This window comes from Dermacentor andersoni, chromosome 8 (genome assembly GCF_023375885.2).
Source record: "Dermacentor andersoni chromosome 8, qqDerAnde1_hic_scaffold, whole genome shotgun sequence".
In the NCBI taxonomy this organism is placed as follows: Eukaryota; Metazoa; Arthropoda; class Arachnida; order Ixodida; family Ixodidae; genus Dermacentor; species Dermacentor andersoni.
In genome coordinates, this window is record NC_092821.1 from 130,455,787 (window position 1) to 130,461,786 (window position 6,000).

Sequence of the window (6,000 nt, forward strand, 5' to 3'; positions counted from 1 at the left end):
GTGCTATCTGACACACTTCCTTTCGGGCTCGGCCACGGGTACTTACCCCGAAAGATAAAATGTCAATCACCGAGAGAGGAAGGCCCAAACGCGATAGGGGCGGCTCTAAGTAGGCCTTTCTTTCGGAATTATATTTTTGGCAAAATAGGAGGAAATGGTCCAGTGATCCTATATCCCCACATGATGCACAAAGGTTCTATGGTGCGAACCCACACCATGGTGTGGGTTGGCACCATCATTATAACCCACACGATGGTGCGTACCCACAGATTAGAATGTTAGACATGATCGGCATTATTCATGCGCACGACACAGTCCTTACTATATCACGCATCATTATTTTGATGCGAAGCTGTCTACGGCTATGAACCCAGAATTTATTCGTGGCGGAACGTCGACAGAGAACTATCATCGTCTATGGCTCATATCCCCCAAATGCAGCTTCTCATATCCCCGTAAGGCAGAGGCTACAAACACTCAGCAAAGTGAAGCGAACAGTGCATACATTCTTTGGAATCCCGCATACAACACACAGAACAGCATACGTTTCAATAAGGAACAAACCCAAAACAAGTATCCGAATCACAAAATTTATGATAAGGCGCTCCTGCGCCTACATGCAATGCAAAGCACGTACCACTCCCCGCATACGCTTCCCGGTAAAGATCACTGTTTCGCAAGCTGCCGCGGCGACGGCAGCTTGATTGTAGCATACGAAGCAGGGAGTGACGTAACTACACTTTCGTACGTAAAAGAAGAACCCGCCTAGCAAGTGATTTGTGTTGTGACAACGCTATGGGAAGGCCACGTATAGTGAGGACTCCCGAAAAGCAGCGTGCATATGAGGCCCGGCGAATTTCTTCTCTCTCTGGTCCACTTTTTGCAGGTGCCTAACTAGCGGCGCAAGCCACGTCGCAGGCCGTCGAAACGTCTTAGGCTAATAATCAGGTAAAGTACATCTTAATGTCGCCAATTGAATAATTTCAACCTACGCCGCAATGGGTAATGGTATTTCGCTGTCCAGCCACCTTCACAGCGTGAACTGGAGGCAATTTTTTTTACCTAATTTTTAATCTTTCCTTTGCATTTTTGAAGTTCTTGCAGTGATATATCGGCCGACTTTTTGATCGTGTCTCATTGTGGTCCACTGCCATACTCAGCAATCACAGCAATAACACAGCCATTAACCGCACGTTATTTTCATCTTAAGTATACTAAGAACATTGATGTGTCCAGGTGTCGTTACTCACACAGGGATGTATGTACGCATCGCCATAGAGAAATTCATTGTTGAATCTAAACGACTTCATTCTCGATCGTATTAATCATGTCATTATTCACAAACGGCCGCGTTTATAAACACACACACACACACGTACACACACGCACACACACACACACACACACACACACATATATATATATATATATATATATATATATATATATATTCTTTATTTTTCTATGTTCGGTTAGAATTACCATTTACTGAGTCGTCCTATATTTTATTCACCTTGATTTATTCATCATGATTTTGGATTTCAAACTTTATTCGCTTAGCACATGCGTAAAATGTGCCCGACTCTTGGCCAATCCCCGCGAGCGGGTATGAGCCAAGCAGTCTAAGGTCATCATCATCATCATCACGTGTTGCTGTTGCTTTGCACCTTTGCTACACTCTTAGTGCGCACTCCTCGTCACTATGCTTCACGCGTTCCTTTTGATTTCAGACCCATACAACTTGCCTGCGCTACTTGAATGGCGTCAACCTGTCTCTCCTCGACGAGCTGACGACGCAAACATATGGTGGTATTGGCGATGCTTCAGCGATTGTATCACTGCGAGGAATCGATCCTACTGCAAAAAGAAAGCGAAGAAAGGAAGGAATTTTAATATACTTCAATATAGTCGAAATTCGGACTTGTTGGTTCACAACCTTCGCGTTCTGTAGCACAGAGGTATGGGAGACCCGCCGTGGTTGCTCAGTGGCTATGGTGTTGGGCACGAGATCGCGGGATGGAAACCCGGCCACGGCGGCCGCATTTCGATGGGGGCGAAATTTGAAAACACATGTGCACTTAGATTTAGGTGCACGTTAAAGAACCCCAGGTGGTCGAAATTACCGGAGTCCTCCCCTACGGCGTGCTTCATAATCAGAAAGTGGTTTTGGCACGTAAAACCCCGTACTTTAATTAATTAAGAGGTAAGGACAAGACGGCACACAAAGCGCAAACTACCAACAAAGATTTATTTTTCCAGAGCCCAATTTTATACGCCCGCGCAATTCCTCCACGCACGCGGAAATCACGGCCTCCTAAGAAAAACAAGTTCCTTTTCGGATAGGTTAAAGGCTGATTCTGCACTAAGCATCTAGTCTGAAATTATTTTCAGCGTCAATGATTTCTCTTGTGAACGTGTCATGCATGAAGCTTACAACGGCGCATGGGTCACATTGAACAATGGTTCACATTCACAGAATTTACAATGAATACCGAGCCCACCCATGGCGTGCATTTTTCACATTGTTATTGTGTTTTCTAAGTCTATGATTAAGGCATTTACCCGTCAGCCCGATATACTTACCGCAAAAGAGGATGACCCATTAACGACATTGCTAGTGCAGAGAACGAAGAGGATTCTGTGTTTCTTTTCGCACATCTTTGGTTTCCCATCGCCGTAGTTACGGCGGCAGGGCCTAAGAAGCTTCTGAGGGGCTGAAAATATTACTTTTACTTTTGATTTTTCTGCTACTTTTGAGCTAATGGGATATCTTGCGGTAATGCGGTATAAGAGCTATCTTCTTTAGTTTATCCACTGGAGGCTGCTCTGCGGCTTGCGGACGACGACCGAAGAGCATACATAAAACGCTTTTTTATTTTTGTTCATGACTACCTTGTTTTCTTTTGACAGTGACTCGGACGCGAACCAGTCACGCGCCCTTATTCTGCTGTCTCACTTCAGCGAAAGCTGTAACCCCTTAACCCTCACGCATGAGCAGCGAGAAACTTTTTTTTTATTAAATTCCTTGATAGTTTATTAATTTTTCACTCTAATCGTCTTTGCTGGCGCTATCAACCACGTTGCAATAGCATGTCCTGCTGCCTTACAACTGGGCACTAAATCATGTGAACATGAATTAGTTTATATAACCAGTCAGACCGGCTGTCAGAGGCCGGCTATTCTTTGCATGTGCAAAGCTCAGTTGCCTAATCCTTGCTCGAAAAACTCCCTCATCCGGCCGCCAACCACAGAGCAGCCTCCAGAGGACACACCAACGAAAGCAGCTGCTATACCATATTACCACAAGATGTCCCATAATCTCAAAAAAAAAAAAGAACTAGCAGTACAATCAAAAGAACAAGTAGTTTTCCAGCCTCTCGGAAACTTCTAGCCCTCTGTCACCCCAACTACGGCGATAGGAGACCGAAATAGTGTGAAAAGAAACACAAGAACACCTTCGCTTCTTGCACTAGCAATATCGCTTATGGGATCACTCTCTCTTGCGGTAAGAAGTATATCGGGTAGACGGGCAAGTGCCTTAATGAAAGACTTAGAAAACACAAATAAAAATGTCAAAAATGCACCTGGTGTGTGGTTCGCTATTCATTGTAAGACATGTGGATGTGAACCACTGTTCAGCGCATGAGCCGTATTAAGCTTCAAGCATGACAAGCTAACAAGAGCAATCATTGAGGCTGAAAATATATTGAGATTAGTTCCTGCGTGCATAAGCATCTCGTCTGGTACCCTTCCTGATAAGAAACGTGTTTTTTTTTACGAGGCAATAATTTGCGCATGCGTAGTGGCTTTGTGCGAGCGTATAAAATTGTGCTCTGGAAAAATAAACCTCAGTTCGTAGTTTGCGCTTTGTGTGTAGTCTTATCCTTCGGCTAAAACCTGCATGCAAGGAATGTTTGATGTAATAAAGTTAACGAAAAAAATCTACAGGCATTTTCAACCTTTATGTAGACAGTAAATTGTTCAGGACTGAGAGAGGAGTTTTTCGTAGTTGTGGAATGTAGTCACGGAGGCCTTCAGTTCGCCCTCTGTGAGGGACGTCTTCAGGAAGTGAAACGAATACCCGGAGCTTCGGAATGTTTTATCTCTTCTAATTTGCGTCACTATCTGCGTATTCGGAATTTGCTCTTTGGCGTCGCTTTGTTTAGCTCGAAGCCGCCTACGCGCTCCCTTCACAACACGTTGAGAGAGGTTTAAAAAAAAAAGGAGGCAAAACTGAAAACGCATGCGAAGAAAAGCTTCCGATATCCGGGCATTACGAGCGGAAGCTCGCAACGGCATCCGCTGACGTCCGCTGTGTCACTGGGGCAGAATACGTCTGTCCTGTTTGTTTCTTATTTCTTATATACATTTCTGTTGTCGCTCGATGGAAGTATCAGCAAGGCTGTTTTTACGCTAAGGTCACCAGGCACGCTATTTCGCGCCCCACAGAAACACATGCTTTCGCGCACGTACGAACTTGGGAGGCCTTCGCTCGCCCGTATGGTTGCTGAAACAGCCGTCCCGTGACCGTAACCGCCGCCATGACGCAAAGAAACAGTCGCGCGTGACGTCTGCTACGCCTCTGACAGGTGCTCGCGTCACGTGAGCTTCTCGCAGCCAATAGCAAGGGCGTGTGCAAACAGCGCGAGTGGAGACTCATCGCCTCGCGTTTTTGCCAGTTTGTACAGCCGGCGTGAGCACCGCTGCGGAGGTCCTGGTGAATTTTGTCGGCGAAAGCTTTTTGCCGTCGGCAACAGCGGCACGTTTTGTAGCAGACGGCGTTTCGTAAGCGCTTCCCTTGCTTGCTGTTTTGCCGTGAGCAGCGCTAACTTTGGTGCTCTTTTTTTGTTTTGTGAATTCGTTGTTCAGTGCAGCTGGGCTTGACCGCTGACTGTGGGAAGTTTCCCCTGTTTCGTCTTGTAAACACATTACTCTGGACTTTGGCTTCCACGGGCTGGAACGTCGTTGTTTCGCCCGCCGAAACAACCGTTTACGATTCTCAGTTCCGGGAGGCTTCTCCTGGCATTGATCGGGTTTGCTTCGACAAGCCTTGTGTAGGTCGGGACTTCATGAGCTACTGAGTAATACAGAGGATTCTTTAACGGCGCCTGGAACCTCATTTCGTTGTACTCATGCGCTCAGGCCAAGAGCTGTGTGCCTTCGTACTAGCGTCATGACGACAGAGTGTGCTTCGTCGGCAACAGCTGAACACTGCCTGGAGAACTGATCCCCGGAACGTACCTTACACGGGTAGCACCTGCAATGATCGTCGCACGTCCAAGCAAGGCTGGTGGTAAGTGTAAGTTGCTTTCCTTTTTTTTTTCTCCTTAACAATCATGTCTGTCTGTTAGTAAACGAGAAAGAATGGCTTCCGAAATATGACAAATATAACAATGACAATGCAGAACCGTGCATCATGAACAGGAAATGTGGACCATGCCCTTGGGCATGCTTTTGTCCAGATCACGTTTAGGCCATATTCTGCATATTTTATTTTCACGTAGTACACTAAATGTAACAAATTTAAATGTTCATATTGAGCACATGTCCTAGCTAGGGAACTGAAGCAGAGCAGTCGGTAATCGTTCCATTACATTAACAAAGACTTGTGCCGATAGCACCAATTCCAAAAAAATACGTGCTCGGTGCTGACTTATTTCGCCATATAAGTTTGAGGACGTATTTCTCGAAATGCGTACTGCAGGTACAGGGTTTCTGCCTTGTGGATATGATCACGGCCCTAATTCCACAATTAGGATGTGGCCAAAGATTGTATTAGTGAAACTGTGTTAATTAGCTAACGTCACACTGCGATTTCCCATGCGATTAAGTTCTTCTTTTTCAAGCATTATAGCTCAGTATGTGACGCAACTACGTTATCTGCCTCAGACGATTTTTGGCGAGTCTGTTTTTGCCAAAATGCGTCACCTAATTTACCAAAAGTTTAACAGGGTACGCTGTTTAAAAAAAAAAAATCAGTTTATTCGCTCTTCATTCGCT